Below are 17,397 nucleotides of genomic sequence, written 5' to 3'. Positions count from 1 at the left end.
TGCCCCTCGGATGTCTAAAAATTTGGCCCACCAATTGAAGTGTCATCTGAGTGGGCCTAGGTTTTCCAAAGCCTAGCTTCTGGAAAAAAATATAAGTCATGATGTTGATAGTAGCCCTTGAATCCGCCAATGCCTTTTTTTACCCAAATTACCAATGTTGCATGGAATAATAAAGCTTCCGGGTCCTTCTTCTTGTTTGGTATATTATTTTGTAACACCGCCAAACATGAAGCATCTAGAATCACAGATGCACTCTCCTCTGACTTCCTCTTGTTGGTCAATAGGTCCTCAAGAAACTTTCCATTGTGAGGAATTTGAGACAATGCCTCCTCAAAATGGGATGTTAATGTGCAACTGTTTGAATAGACCCAAGATCTTCTTGTATTGCTCACAATTTTGGTCATTCTTTAACCTTGAAGGGTAAGGGATTCTTGGCTTGTAAGGTGGGGGTGCCACACCCTTCTCTTTTGTAATTTTCTCAACCTCCACTACCTCAGGTGCTTCAATATTGGTCTTCTCACTCGGGAGCCTACCCTCAACTTCACAACTACTTCTCAAAGTGATTACCTTCACATGTTCTCGTGGGTTTGTCTCCGTGTTGCTAGGCAAACTCCCTTGAGGTATTTCTGAGAGTGACTTCGCAATTTGTCCCACTTGATTTTCCAAGTTATGCAATGAAGCGGTGTGGTTGCGAAGTGTGGCTTCAATCGATTGAAATCTTGTATCCGATGATGTAGTGAACTTGGTCAAAGCCTTCTCTAGATTGGTAATCCGGTTCTCCAATCCTGACACTCTATTTTCCATGTTCAGGGCTTGTTGTTGTTGTTGGAAACTGGGTGGTGCCATCGTCTTTTGTTGCCCTTGATTACTCGAGGAAAGGTTTGGGTGGCTCCTCCAACCCGGATTGTAGGTGTTGCTATATGGATTCCCTTGGCCTCTCATTGCATTCCCTATAAAATCCACTTGTTCCACCAAGGTTGTACCAGCAATAGAGATCGGGCAATCGAATGGAGCATGTCCTCCCCCATGCCCTATGCAATTAGTCTACAACAGCCACTCCAGAAGAAGTTAGAGCATCTAACTTCTTGCTCAATGACTTAACTTGGGCCACCAATGAGATAACTCATCGATCTAATGAAGTCTAGCTACCTTCTTCCTATCCTGTGTATTCCACTGATAATTGTTCATAGCCATTTCTTCGATGAGATGTCGGGCTTCATCGGGGGTCTTGCTTCCTAAGGTTACCTCCTCCTGCAGCATCAAGTAACTACTTCATGCTTGGGTTCAACCCACTATACAAAGTCTGAATGATCATCCACTTGGGGAAACCATATTGAGGACATTTCTGCAGGAGCTCCTTGAATCAATCCCATGTCTCAAAAAGAGACTCCAATTGTGTTTAAGCAAAGGTGGATATTTCATTCCTAAGCTTCGCAGATTTTTCGGAAGGGAAATATCAGGCAAGAAAAGCTTCTACCATCTTCTCTGATGTAGTGATCGATGCTTTAGGTAATGAATGTAGTCACTGCTTTACTCTCCCCTTCAAGGAAAAATGGGAAGGCTCTTAACTTGATAGCATCATCTATAACACCATTAATTTTGAGCATGTCGTACACTTCTAAGGAATTGTCATTGTGATTGTTTGGATCCTCATTGGCCTAACCATTAAACTGTGCCGACTGCTATAACATCTGGATGAAGCCTGACATGAGATCAAAATTCTGAGACATGATTGGTGGTTGCACAATACTGGACCGTGTGCCAAGAACTATGGGTCTGGCATAATCTGAGAGTGTCCTCCACTGCTCATTCTGTTCTGACATGTTATTAGACCCTTCACCTTCTATCTCAACTTGATTAGACTATTCTTGCGCATGTTCTTTTCCCCTTCTATTAATTCTTCATTCAATGTCTAGATTTCCTGCAACTATTGTCGAATTGTTTCCTCGAGTCATATCCTGGAGCTGCAACCAAAGAAAAGAAAACAAATCAAAACGATGAAAGAATAAGAAAGTGTGAAATAGAACATGTGATGAATAGCTAAAATAGCAAAGTGCAAAGTGTTTCCAAAACACCGATTCCCCAGCAATGGTGCCAAAAACTTTACACAGCCTTTGTATGTGTAACACAAGTATACGGTTGTCGAAGTAATAAAAGTACCCTGGTGAGTGGGTAGTCGTATCCATAGAGAATAGTAATCAGAAACACAGAGATTGCTATTTAACTATGGTGAAGATGAATCAATAGTGGTGCGAACAATATCAATGTGAAATGTAAAGAAATTAAGAAAACAATAAAGAGAGACGCAATAAAATGAGAGGAAAGGCAATCGATAGAAAGTTGGGTACCCGGACATTGCTCATACTAGGACTATTGCTTCAAGTGTAAGAAACAATCACTATGACTCCCAACTGATGTCTAATGAGTTGTGGAAATCCTTAAACACATGGTCCTAAACCTAAGGTCAATGTGACTAACCCTACACTATGCCCCGGTGGACAAATCGTTCAGTCTCAATACTCACATTGTGAAAGGTTGCTTAACGCTCTAGGTACTCCAAGTGATAAACCCTATTCCCTAATCTAGATTAAACTATTTGGTAAAGGCGAAAGACCCCTAGTCTCAATTAAGCCCAGCACTAAGGATTACTGCAATGCTTCACTTTGTTACTTGCGTAACTAAGCCCCAGCGGAGATCCTCTCTTATCACTTCACTCTATTGTGACCGCAAAGAACTCTGGAACATGGAGGTTGGATAAATCACACCGAAAAGGAAAGGGGCGTTCTGCTAACTCTCAACTCACCCTCTCAATCCTCTCCAATCTAGCTTTGTCTAACCCTCATGGTGTGTCACTCATCGATACGGATTATGAAGATAGATTCTCAACGCGTGTCACTCTAAGGGAAAATCACTTCAACAAGCTTTCATGATTGGAATTGAATTAGAACATCAATTAAAGAAACACATAATAAAAGGTCAATGAAACAAAATCATCCTAGGGTTTATAAGTCTAAGTACCCACTAGGGGTTTAGCTCTCCATGGAGCAAGATACAATCAATAATGAAATCCAATGTAAAAACATGCAATCCATAACTAAAACGCCCCATGGTGTCCTTGTCGATGGTTTTGTGGAGTAGAGTCGTCTTCTTCAAAGGTTCCCTTATCAAGCCTATGGCACACCTCGCCGAATCGATGCTGATAAAAGTTCACCCAATAACTATCTTCTAAAGGAACGTGGTGATGAAGGTCATAGAACCACTCCAAAAGCCTTGCCAAAGCAACTCCAAACCCTAGCCGCTAGCGCCTCGAAAGATGTGGAAAAGATGAGAAAAGGATTCTTTAAAACGACTGAAAATCGTGACTTAAATATGGCTCGAATCGGGCATCCACACGGGCCTTTGGAATTTCCACACACCAGTGTGAATCTCTAGGAAACTGATTTTTCTACGGTTTGTGAATAGTAAATGCTACAGTATTTTGCTAGTAGTACTTTGCCACAACAAACTGCTATAGTACTCTGCCAAAACACTTCTGAATCCACACTTTTCATAGAGGCCACATGAACGGGCACACATCCATGAGGTAGATCGCGTTGCCTCTCCAATAAAATCAAATTTGATGAAGATCTTGCTAGTATTGCACAAGTCAGAATGCTCGAATATGGCTGCCTTTGTGTCCCTCCAAACAATGTATTTGATTGAACGCAATGGAGGTTGGCACACAATCACGTGTCTTTGTGCACTCCAAGATTTCATCAACAAAATGCATCCACGATCTACTTTTTTTTTCCTTTCTTACGCTATTACCTCCACGACACTATATGCACAAAAAGAACACAAATACACATGCATAAGCGATAAAATCTAAGAAAAGCAATGCTCAATGTAAGAACAGAATACTTCATTTTACTATTACACAAGCACTTATCAAGCACAGGCAGAGAACAATCATGCTTTATTCCCTTGAATTTCCTAGCTCATGATGACGAAGTGATAAAGCTTGCAAAGGGGTGTCACAAGGTCAAACACGTTTGAAGCATGCTCGTGCCCCTCACCTTAGAAATCTTTCGCTAGGGTTAGTTTCTGCTTACCACGGGAAGCACACGCTGGATGCTCTTAGCATGATCAAGCTTAAGTGAAGCACAGTCCAAGCACGACCACGCTTTCTTCTACTGGAAATGGCAGGCGAGCACTTAGCCAATTCACTCAAAATTCTACCATGGAAACACGGTCCAAGTACGATCGTGCTTAGCCATTGTTAAGATCGAAAGATAACCTTTTTAACTCCAATTTCTAGGGTTTGCTCTCATCTTTGTTTAGGAACTATCATCAACACCAAGAGAACTTTGAAGAGAGTGAAGATCAGGCTTCACCACATCTTCTAAAGGGGCGATCAAGGACAAGTTGGAGGTGCAAGAGAAGTAGGGTTTGCATACGGAGGTCAGCGATGAAGACTATCTTGATAAGAAGGGAGTTATGGCTTCTTTCTCTAGTTTTTCATCTTTGTCTTTCCCGTTGTACCAATCCATGAGGGTTCTAACTATCCATGGTGCCCCGGGATGTGAACTATGTTGTTGTGAATACTTTGACTACTTGATCTTAATGTTTACGGAGTGCTTTTGGGTTCTTGTGCTTAATCATGTGTTTACATTACTTGATGTGTTTGAATTGCCCAGCTGCTTAGGTAATCTAGTTATCTTAGAAAAACATGGTGTAATTAAAAACCATAGATGCAACATTGCTCTTAAGCAAACACTTGAACCTTGGAATGTACCTACTAGGCTTTAGGATCAAGTCAGCATACTATAACTCATAGGAATCATCCCGGGGAATTGCCCTTTTGTTGTTGAAAACTCAATGCTAATTCCCCTACCTCTATCATCATTTATCGCCTTTGTTATTATCTTTTAATTCAATCACAAGTATAATCTTTGTTTAAATGAACATCAGAAAATAAATTAGTACTTCAAGTCTAGTCCCTGAGTTTCGACAACCCTACCCCTCACGGGCTACCACTTTACTACTTGTGTGCGATCCCATGCACTTGCAAAGAACACATCAATAATCTCTTGAGGAATTTTACTATAGTTCTAGTGTTGTTTGTGGGGAGAGTTTGTGGCTCAACCCGACATGGACACATAATACACGGTGACTAGAATGTATCAATTTCCCATTAGAATTAGGAAATGGTCCCATGAAGTCAATGCCCAAACATCAAAAACCTCTCAAACCTACATTGGATTCAGTAAGCCGAGCATCTTGAAATAAAGTAAGCAAATAAAAACCTACAACCAAGACTTTTTCAGTTGTCCTTTCTGAAGCATAATGACCCTGATACAACCTTTGCGAGTGCGTACCAAAAGTGCACGGGTTGTCGAAATAATAAAGTACTTAGTGAGTGGGTAGTTGTATCCACATGGAATAGTGCTCAAAAACACAAGTATTGCTATTTAGCTATAGTGAAGATGATTTAAGAGTGATATAAACAATATTAATACAAATAGAAATAAAGTAAAGAAGAAAGAGATACAATAAAATAATAGGAGAGGTAATCGATAGAAGATGGGGCACCCGGACATTGCTCAGGCTAGAACCTTTTTCAAGTGCAAGACCAATCATTATGTCTCATAACTGATGTCTAATGAGTTATGGAATTCCTAAGACACACGGTTCCAAACCTAAGGTCAACTATGACTAACCCTCACACTATGCCCCGGCGGAAAGGGATACTCTCGATGCCTCACACCGTGTAAGGTTGCATGAAGATTTGGGGATTCCAAGTGATAAACCCTATTGCCTAATATAGATCTAACCCATTGGTCCAGGCGAAAGACCTATAGTAAAAATTAAGCCTTAGCACTAAGGATTACTTCAACACTTCACTTTGTTGCTTGCACAACTAAGCCCTAGTGGAGTTTGTCTCTTAGCACTTCACACTATTGTAACTGCAAAGAACTCTTGGCGCATCAAGGTAGGATAAATAACATTGGAAGGGAAAGAGGACGTTCCGCTACCTCTCAACTCATCCTCTTGACCCATCTCCAATCTAGCTTTGTCTAATCCCTCATGGTGTCTCACTCATCAACAAAGATTACCAAGATAGATTTCTCAACCCTAGTGTCACTCTAAGGAAAAATAGATTCAATAAACATTCAAGTTTGGAACTCAATCAAAAACATCAATCAAAGAAACAAAATGAAAGATCTATGAAACAAAATCATCCTAGGGTTTACAAGTCCAAGCACCCACTAGGGGTTTAACTCTCCATGGAGCAAGATTCAATAAATAATGAAATCAAATGTAAAAGCATGCAATCCATAAGTAAAACCCCATCATATTCCATATTGATGGTCTTGAAGAGCCGCTTTGTCTTCTCCAAAGATTCCCTTGTCAACCCAAGGGCACATCTTGCGGAATTGATGCCAACGAAAGCTCCCCTAATAACTATCTTCTGAAGGAGCGCGATGTCAAAGGCCATAGAAAACCCAAAACATCAGAAATCGCGGCTTAAATAGGGTTGGAATCGGGCATTTAAATGGGCGTGTGAAAATTCCACACGCCGGTGTGAATTTTCGAGACACTAATTTTTTGCGAGCTGTGAACAGTAACTGCTACAGTGACGTACTATAGTACACTGCTACATTATTTCATCAAAATATTCCAGAATCCACACTTTTCATCGATACCACATGAACGGGCACACATCTGATAAGTGCTTGTGCGATAAGAATACGAAGTGTTCTTTCCTTATGATGAGCATTTCTTTCATCGGGTTTTAACACTAATATGTGTGTATTTATGTTACTTTCATGCAGATAGGGTTGTCAGGCAGAGTATTAGAGAAAGAAGCCAATGAAGACATAAATCGGGTTCAAAATGCTGGAATGTGTGCCAACCTCCTCATATTCAAGTTTGCACAACGATTTGGAGGGGCACAAGGGTAGTCACATTCAAGCATTCCGGCTTGTCCATGTATAGCAAGATCTCCACCAACATGTCCGTTATTGAAGAGGCAAAGCGATCTATGACGTAAACATGTGTCCGTTTACATTACCTCGATGAAACGATGGATTCGGCAGTGTTTCGGGAAGTCACTGTAGCAGAACACTGTAGGAAAACAATGCAGTAGGTACTATTAACAGCTGGCCGATAAGGGATGAAATAGAGAATCCACAAGGGCCTGTGGAAATTCAACACGCCCGTGTGAAAAATCCACACGGGCTCCCACATATGCGTGTGGATTTCCGATTCTATCCCTATTTAAGGCTGATTTCAGCCCCGATTTCAGGATTATTTTCTCCATCTTTTCCCCAACTTAAGAGACAGTGTTGGCTAAGGTTTGGATAGGTATTGGCTATGGATTAGGAAAGGTTCTATGGCTACGAATGAGCTCCATGGAGAGCTAAACCCCCTAGTTGGTGCTTGGGTATTTGTGAACCCTAGGATGTATTCGTTTCATTGAACCTCTTTATTATGCTTTCAATTAATTGATGTTTTATTTTGAGTCCAATCTTGAATGCTTGATTGTATGAATACTCTCTTTGAGTGACACTAGTGTTGAGAGTTCTTGTTGGTAACTCTTACGAGTGAGTGACACACCACGAGAGTTAGACATAGATAGATTGGAGAAGGATGAGAGAGTGAGTCGAGAGGTAGCGGAGCATCCCCTTTCCTACCTCCATTTGCTCAAGATCTTTATGGTCATAGTAGAGTGAATGGGCTAAAGGATGACCTTCCGCTGGGGCTTAGTTGCGGGTGCAACGGAGTGAAGCGTTGAAGTGATTTTAGCATCTAGGGCTTAATTGTGGCTAGGGTCCTTCCACCTGGACCAAAGGGTTAGGTCTATATCTCAGAAGAGGATTTATCACTTGGAATCCCTAGAACTCATTACAATTGGATATGAGTGTGAGGTTGAAAGGTTTTTCAATTTCTCCTATGGGACATGTATAGAGTTAGGCATGGTTGACCTTAGATTTGGGACTATGTATTTAAGGATCTCCATGACTCATTATTGCATCAGCTAGAAAGTATAATAGAGGGTTCTTGCACTTGAAACGATTGTCCTAGGTGGAACAATATTCGGGTACACCATTTATGTCGATTGCCTTACCTTCTCCTTTACTTGTGCTCTCTCTCTTGTTCTTTTATTTTTGTTATTTCGCATCTTGTCACACATATCACTATTCATATTTCACTTAGTTAAGAAACAATTTAAGTGTTTTTATTCCCTACTCCCTGTGGATACGATACCCCACTCATCCGGTATTTTATTACTTCGATAAACCCATGCATTTGCGGGACATACTCAAGGGACGGTGTCAACATCCATGTGGTAGATCGCTTCACATCTTCAATACAAACCACACTGACGAAGATCTTGCTAGCATTGCACAAGTTGGAACACATGAGTGTGACTGCCTTTGTGCCCTTCCAATTTGTATATTCGCTTGAGCATAATAGAGGTTGGCACACACTCAAATGTCTTTGAGCACAACTTGTGTCTTCACATTTGTTCAATCAAAGACTTCATCAAAAATCGCATCCACAATCTACTTTTGGTTCCTTTCTTCCGTACTTGTCTCCACAACCCTTTCATGCACAAAAGAATATAAATACACATGCATAAGCGATAAAATCTGAGAAAAGTAATGCTCAATGTAAGGAAAAGAAAATTTTGTTTACTAATACACAAGCACTTATCAAACTCCCCCACACTTAAGCTTTTTCTTGTCCACAAGCAAAAATAGAATATTAAAGCATATAAGAAGGAAAACTGGAAGTGCTTGGCCTTAGGTTCACCAAAAGCATACAAGAGAAGCATTGTACAAGTAAGGAAAAATTTCAACATCGAATAAGAAAAATCAATGCTCTAGCCAAAAACTTGAATTAAAAAGGACAACAACCCGATATCGTGTAAGTGTGTGTAAACTCACTCAAGTCAACCCAACGTATACTCCTCAAAATTTTAAGTCAGAGGGACTTATTTATTTACAAAAAGGAAAGAAAAGGTAGTAGCTTCACACATCTTCTAAGGTAGCCATTTCCTAAGCGGCGGCTAAGGTGGCTTTCACACTTTCTAGGTGGTAGCTCTTTCTACCGGGGTAGTAGCTTTCACTCATCCCATGAGATAGATCTTTCTCTCATTATGGCATAATTAGTATCCGACTAATGAGTGTAGCTTCATACTTCATAGGTGGTAGCTCTTTCCACCCCAATGCATAACGAAACACATAAATACATACATTTTTTTCACGAAATTAAAACAATAAACACACTAAAATAGTCCCTTAAACATCAAACTTGAGTTTCCACAAGGTTTAATGAGTGAGTAATGCAACAAGTGTCAATCGGGCAAAAATTCCTAAAAATTCAAATAAAACCAGAGCATTAGAAAATTCAATGTTAAAAATTCTCCTAAACTCAAGAATACAAGAATTGCAACTAAGGTGAACCGTCATTGGCTAAATGAGCATGAACAATGAAGCATAAGTATAGAACTTGTGTAATGTGAATTCTCTCCTCCCCCCACACTTAAGATGTACATTACCCACAATGTACGCATGCAAGCAAAATAAAAAGTATAACAATCAAAAACATGTGTGGAGATGGCAATTGAAAAAATACTCCCCTGAACTCCTAATGGTACATTTGATAGAGCTATCTTCAATGAGAGTTGAGTTCCAATGGGTTGTAGAGCACACACAGCCATGTGAATGCCACATTGACCGTGTCGATGACTATTCCTCAAATTCCAGACTCACATGACCATCTGCACGTATACACAAGGGGGTTTAGTGAAGCTCAACCAAAACAAAATAACTCGAGTACATAAAGATATTAAAATGAAATACAACTTGAAAGATTGAAAATAAAAGATAAACTGAGAAGGAGAATCTTTTTTTAGTAGTACAAGTCCAAAATAATGCAGAAATAAAATACGAAAAACTAAGAACAAGGAAAATAAAGACGCCTCAAGCGTCATTGTCAGGCTCTACTATCCTGCTACTACTGCTGGAGATGGTACTAGTGCTGATTGTGATGATAGTGGTACTGGTGATGCCGGAGGAGTCAGTGGAGCTTTGGGTCGCATCACAAAGCGAGAGGTCGTGTCTCGCTTGAGAATTTGCTGTAAGATATTGGGACCCATAATCACCTCTGTATGGTTTGCAGCCTGTGTCAAGCAAACCTCAGCTATGTCTCCCGTAGCACCCCTACAACACTCTTGAGCCTCTCGAAGGGATCATAGACTCGAGAAAGGAGAAAAGATCTGCATTGGTGGTGGTTCCTGTGCTGTAGGGGATGCATCGATCTCCATATGCCACAGATGCAGCTCCTGTATAGGCTGACACCCCCTCTATTGTATCTGTCTCCCCCTGGTGGGGGCATGATCATCACATAGACTCCATCTCTGTATCTGCGGATCATCCCCATGAGTCTCATTGTGTTAAGACCGAGGAGTGATGGTATAATGATCTTCTCATCTCCTCATGATCGCATCTATCAGACCCATCCCGATGATGAGTCTGGTGATACATGCATGAGAAGATCAATCCCCAATCTCTTGTACTACCCTTGATGCCTCAAATACTATGCTAAAATATGTCTCAAATGATTCGGCTGACTCTATACCATGGAATACAAATATAATAGCTCTTTGGCAACTGAGGACTCAAATGCCATCACCAAGACCGTTCACAGATCTGCTCAGAATGACGTGGATATAATGATAAGCCGGATGTAAAAGACATATCGCCTTGGATACCCCTGGCTCATACTTACCTTGGCCACACAATGTCCTGTACACTTACTAAGGAGTCACACTACCAGGATAATAGGTCGGTAATTGATCATTCTCCTCAGTATCGTTGTAAGCCTCATCATACAAACCAAGTCTGATGGAGAACTGAGTGACGCTCATACTATAGTATTCGCTAAACACTCTAAACTATATGGCATTGATATTGGAAAAAGTATTGTATGCTCTATGAAACTCGAACGATGCTAATACCTCTAGAGTGAGCATAGGGATAGCTGGCTCTTGTATAGACAATAATCTCCTCCAGCTACCCATAGATAGGAGCTCCTCTACCTGATCCGCCATATCATCTCCCAGCTGTATCTCCCTAAGTGTGCTAAAGTTTGAAAACTATGTCTAACTATATTTGAGCTTCGATAGTCGCTCAAATCAAGCCTGGTGCTCGAGAATCACAAACTTAAACTGCTGTAGCTCGGGAGAAGACTCGTGTGGATGCTTTCTGTCTGCTTTCATTGTTCTGGGAGCCATATCTGGAAGAATTAAAAAAATAATTGAATGAATAATCTCAAGAAATCATTACTGCAAAAATGCACACGCCCGTGTGGATCCATAGGGCATGAAAACCGCACCGCCACTATGCAAAACTATCAAAAATCCATCACAAATTTGTTCTAAAATCACTATAAAACATGAACAATCCATTTAATCATGAAATCGAAACAACATTCAGAAGTTTGAAGCTAAATAAATCAAGATTGGCGAAGAAAAGATGGGAAAGGTGTCTTACTGACAAAATGAGAGTATTAAACTTTGAATTCGGCCGGAAAGCACGCTAAAAACATATATAAATCAATGGTGAATGGGTCAGGAGAGTGAAAAATGCATTCTCTGAGTGTTTGGGAGTAAAAAGGATGAAGAGTTGTGAATAGATTTTAAAGAAAAACCACTTTTCTTGGCATTCTGTGCATTCGTACGGGCGTGTGGATATTACCCACGACCGTGTGAGTCCACAGGGAAGCTTTATAGGGGCAGACACACGCCCCTGTGTGATCTCTTGATAGCTCAAGATGACTCTGAATGTATCCACATGGGCGTGTGGAAATTCTCGATGCCCGTTTTCCCGACTCACAGGGGCATCCACATGCCCTTGTGTGCTCTATGTCCTCAGAGAATTTGGCTAAGTATTCCACATGCCCCTTGGAAATTCCACACAGGCATGTGGTTGTTCAAATGGGTACTCATAGGGGCATTCACATAACCCTATGTCTTCTCAGGATGGAAGAGAACTCTCTGCAGTGTTTTACACGAGCGTGTGAAAATTACCCAAGCCTATGTGTTGTTCATAGGGTCATCCACAGTGGCATTCACACACCCCTTTGCCTTCTCCGGAGTGTAACCGTCACAAGGCTGTTCATAAGGCTGTTCACAAGGGCTGACACACGCCTTTGTGTCCTCTCAGGATGAGCTTTGAATGGGAACACACGCTCATGTGGAAATTCCACATGGCCGCGTGTCTTCTCTGGATGACCTAGAAAAAATTACAGACTTTGCAGAAAATTTTTGCACACTTATACACATACAGAGCCTACATATATTATGAAAAATAGACCAAAGAATCATGGAAAACACACTCAAATGACCAAGAAACCTCGCCAATCATAGTTAGACACACTAAATCACCAACAATCTATACGAAAAATACAGCCATAGCGTGTAAAAGATTCAAGACACCAACACTAAAGCTCTTATTCATGCAAGTACTAAACTAAAACCTTAAAAAACAGTAAAGACTTGGGTTGCCTCCCAAGAAGTAGTTATTTAACGTCACTAAGCTTGATGTACCTGACCTTACCTCACGGGGGGCTCATAGATGAAAGTTGCCCTATTACCTAGAACTTGAAAGCACGATGCATATAATTGCTTCAAGTTAGAGAGAAAGTTATCGAGCTTGTTACCACACAAGGGTCGGTCATCCTTACTCCGTGCTTGCACATCCCCATTAGCCTTGGGGAGCTTCTTGTGACGTCTCCTTGCTCGCTTCATCTTTTAGACCATCCTCTTCATGATCTTCAAGGTAGGTTGCACCTTGTCCTCTAGACCAAGTGTCAAAACCTCTTCATTCTCCACCTCTTGATCTAGCAAGCTCTCAAACGGCTTTGGACACATCATTTCCTATATGTATTCATTAATTAGCTCATCAGTAGTATCGAGAAAATATATTGTATCCTGAAAATTAAGAGAATGTCACATGGCTTCAGTGAGGGGGTATGTCAACTTTTTATCACCAACTTGTAATGTCAACTACAATGTCAATGAGAGCCTTGGAAGTGCACAAGAACGGCCTCCCAAGTATCAATGGAACCTTAGCATCCTCATCAACATCCAACACCAAAACATACATAGAAAATATATACTTGTCAACTTTTACAAGTATGTCTTCAATGATGCCCCTTAGATGAGTAACTTTTTGATTGGCCAATTGAAGTGTCATCCGAGTAGTTCTAGGCTATCCCAAACCTAACATCTGAAAAGAAAGTATAAGGCATGACATTGATGCTATCCCCTGAATCTGCCAATGCCTTTTCTTTCCCCAAATTACTAATATTGAATGGAATGATAAAGCTTCTGGGGTCCTTCTTTTTCGGCATATTCTTTTGCAACACTGCTGAATAAGAAGTATCTAAGATCACATATGCACTCTCCTCCAACTTCCTCTTATTAGTCAAGAGGTCCTTAAGAAACTTTGCATAGTGAGGCATTTGAGACAACGCCTCTACAAATGAAATGTTTATGTGCAACTTCTTGAATAGACCCAAGAACATCTTGTATTGCTCATCATTTTGGTTATTCTTCAATCATGAGGGATAGGGGATTCTTGGTTTGTACAGTGGGTGGTGCCATCTCCTTCTCTTTAATTCTCTCCTCAATCTTGACGACCTCGGGTAGCTCAACATTGGTCTTCTCACTAGAGAGCCTACTCTCAACTTCATGACCACTTCTCAAAGTCATCTCCTTTACATGCTCTCTTTGATTGATCTTCATGTTGCTAAGAAGCCTCCTTTGAGGTCTTTCCGAGAGTGACTTCACAATTTGTCCCACTTGCTTCTACAAATTGTGCAATGAAGCGGCATGGTTGCAAAGTGTGGCTTCAACTAATTGAAATCTTGTATTCGATGATGAAATGAACTTGGTCAAAGCCTTCTTTAAGTCATTCATCTGGTTTTCCAACCCTTAGACTCTATTCTCCATGTTCGATGCTTATTGTTGTGGTTGGAAACCCGGCGGTGCTACAGTTTTCTGTTGCCCTTGATTACTCCAAGAAAGGTTTGTGTGGCTCCTCCACCCCAGATTGTAGTTATTGCTATACAGATTTCCTTGACCTCTGACACGAGTCCGAATATGCATGTAAACCGCAAGTGCACGGGTGTCAAAGTAATAATTACCCCAATGAGTGGGAAGTCAAACCCACAGGGAACGAAAGTATTAGTATTAACCACTTCTTAGTTATCTAGTCGAAATCAATAGATGTGATGAAATGAACTAATTGCAAGAGAATTAATAAGCATGCAAACGAGCAAGAAAACAAGTAAAGGAGATCTCAATCAATAGAGATGAGGTACCCGGACAATGCTCCCCCTAGGATCTAACATGAAGCTCATGATTCACTAAATGCTTCTAAACCAAGTCTAGTGAGTTGAGGTAATCCAAGAACAACTGGCACTTGCCTCCAAGCTACCGGTACTAGTCTCCTACAAGGTCCCGGCGGAGAAATCGCTCAATCTCAACACCTCACACCCCATATGACCGCAATACGCTCTAGGGACACCTAAGATTGAAACCGATTCCTAAGGATAGATCCAACCATAATTCCCGGTGAAGGATCTCTAACCCCCTACAAGGTGTCGGCGGAGAAATCTCTCAATCTCACGCCTTACACCAAATATAGTTGCATAGAGTTTAGGGAATACGGACATAGAAAACACTCAATCGAAAGGGAAAGGGGACACTCCACTATCTCATGACTCACCCTCTCAACCCTCTTTAACCTTGAAGTTCTAACTCTAATGGAGACATCTCTCACATCAAAGTAACAAATCATGCGAATCCAATCAACCACAAGGATTAATTGAACAAGAAAGCAATGGGAATACAAGATTAAAACTCAAATCAACTCGGATTTAATAGAAACATAAAGCAAATCATTACAAAAACATAGATCCTAGGGTTCACATGCCCAAATACCTACTAAGGTTTAGCCCTCCATGGAGCAAGTTATAAAAAATGAATATTACAATGTAAAGCAATGAAAACCATGAAGTAAAACCCCCTTAAATTCATGATGATGGCCTTGATGGGTCGCCCAACGTCTTGAAGAATCCTTCTCCGAAGCTAGGTCGCCGAAGGCTCCCTCTATGCTATGACGGAGAGAAGATCGACCAAAGTTGGTGATGGACGCCCCCCAATATCGCCAAAGACCTCCTCCAAAACCCTAGCCTCTTGCCTTCAAAGTGCTCGCGAAAACCCTAGCCAAAAGTCTCTCAAAAATAGGGCAAAAGCCCATTTAAAGCCCAAAACAGCGCCTGTCACGTGCCCTCACACGCCCGTGTGGATTTTCACAAAACGCGATCCAAACACTCTTCTCTTGAGGCCACATGTCCGAGCACACGTCCATGTGGTGGCTATAAAACTTTTCTTCATTGACATATCTTTGAGAGGTCTTGCAATCTTAACAAAAACAAGAAATATGAAGATGTGGATGCCTTTGTGCCCTTCCAACTAGTGAATTGACTTGAATCTTCTTGGAAGTTGGCACATATCTCCATGTTTATGAACTCCTCTCGTGTCTTTGTCCTTGAATTGAACAAGAACTCCTAACATTGTGTCTTTATAGCCTATCCTTGCTACCTTTTTACTCTTCAAGGCATTCACAACCTATATGCATAAAAGAACACCAAATACACAATATGAGACATAAACCATGGCAAAAATGATGCTCAATGCATGTAAAACATATATAAAAATATGTCTACTCAAGCACTTATCAACCTCTCACTGTAATATCGACAAAATCAACTTGTTCCATGCGGTTCGTACTACCAATAGAAATCGGCCAATCAGATGGCACATGTCCTCCCCCACACCCAGTGCAACTTATCGTGGCCACCACTCTAGGAGAAGTTAGAGTGTCTAACTTTTTGCTCAATGACTCAACCTGGGCCACCAATAATGTGACTGCATTGATCTCATAAAGTCGGACTACGTTCTTTCTGTCCAGTGTGCTCCATTGATAACTATTTATAGCCATTTTTTTGATGAGATGTCGGGCCTCATCGGGGTCTTGCTTCCTAAGGTACCTCCTACTGCACCATCCAATAACTACTTCATGCTTGGGTTCAATACACTATAGAAAGTCTGAATGATCATGCACTCGGGGAACGCATGTTAAAGACATTTCCGCAGGAGCTACTTGAACCTATCCCATGTCTCAAAAAGATACTCCAATTCCATTTGCACAAAAAAAGATATCTCATTCCTAAGCTTCACAGATTTTCTGGGAGGAAAATATCAGGCAAGTAAAGCTTTTAACATCTCCTCCCATGTAGTGATCAATGCTCTAGGTAATAGATATAGCCATTGCTTTGCAATCCCTTTCAAGGAAAATGGGAAGGCTATTAACTTGATAGCATCATCCGTGACACCATTAATCTTGAGCATGTTGCACACTTCCAAAAAGCTCTCAATATGATTGTTTGGTTCCTCAATGGCCAAACCATAAAACTGTGCTGACTACAGTAATATTTGGATGAAGCCTGGCTTTAGCTCAAAACTCTAAACTATAATTGTTGGCCGCACAATACTAGACTGCGTGCCAAGAACTACGGGTCTTATATAATCTGAGAGTGTTGTTAAGTGCTTGAGTAGACATATTTTTATATATGTTTTACATGCATTGAGCATCATTTTTACTGTGGTTTATGTCTCATATTGTGTATTTGGTGTTCTTTTATGCATATAGGTTGTGAATGCCTTGAAGAGTAAAAAGGAAGCAAAGATAGGCTATAAATACACAATGTTGGGAGTTCTTGTTCAATTCAAGGATCAAGACACGAGAACAATTCATAAACGTGGAGATGTGTGCCAACTTCCAAGAAGATTCAAGTCAATTCACTAATTGGAAGGGCACAAAGGCAGCCACATCTTCATATTTCTTCTCTTTGTGAAGATTGCAAGACCTCTGAAAGATACGTCCATGAAGAAAAGTTTTATAGCCTACCACATGGACGTGTGCCTGGACATGTGGCCGTAAGAGAAGAGTGTTTGGATCGCGTTTTGTGAAAAGTACTATAGTAATTTCACTGTAGCGATCGTGAGCGAAATTCGCCCGGCGTGGAAATTTCTGCGACGCAGCGCCGCGTGGAAAATCCACACGGGCGCGTGAGGGCACGTAACAGACGCGATCTAAGGCCTATGAATAGCCGTTTTGCCCTATTCTTTTTAATCTTTTGTGCGGCTCTTGAGGGGTGAGACGGCTAGGGTTTGGAGAGGAGGTCTTTGCGGCTTTGCAGGCGCTTAGTCACCAACTTTGATTGATTCCTCCTCCGTCATAGCATCAAGGAAGCCACCGGTGAACCTAGCTTCGG

The 17,397-nt window shown here is 41.1% G+C and overlaps 2 non-coding genes across 2 annotated transcripts; both read left to right on the top strand.

Annotated features, from left to right (window-relative positions):
* The first annotated feature begins 1,325 nt into the window (after positions 1 to 1,325).
* Positions 1,326 to 1,432, top strand: LOC120266070. Its single transcript, XR_005537914.1, has one exon. It is a non-coding gene; the product is annotated as a small nucleolar RNA R71 (small nucleolar RNA).
* Positions 1,433 to 16,191: 14,759 nt separating this feature from the next.
* On the top strand, positions 16,192 to 16,297 carry LOC120266175. Its single transcript, XR_005538017.1, has one exon. It is a non-coding gene; the product is annotated as a small nucleolar RNA R71 (small nucleolar RNA).
* Positions 16,298 to 17,397: the final 1,100 nt, after the last annotated feature.

Source organism: Dioscorea cayenensis, chromosome 7, assembly GCF_009730915.1.
Source record: "Dioscorea cayenensis subsp. rotundata cultivar TDr96_F1 chromosome 7, TDr96_F1_v2_PseudoChromosome.rev07_lg8_w22 25.fasta, whole genome shotgun sequence".
NCBI classification, from domain to species: domain Eukaryota; kingdom Viridiplantae; phylum Streptophyta; class Magnoliopsida; order Dioscoreales; family Dioscoreaceae; genus Dioscorea; species Dioscorea cayenensis.
Note: the sequence above shows the minus strand (reverse complement) of the source record. Positions and strands in the feature narration are given on the sequence as shown.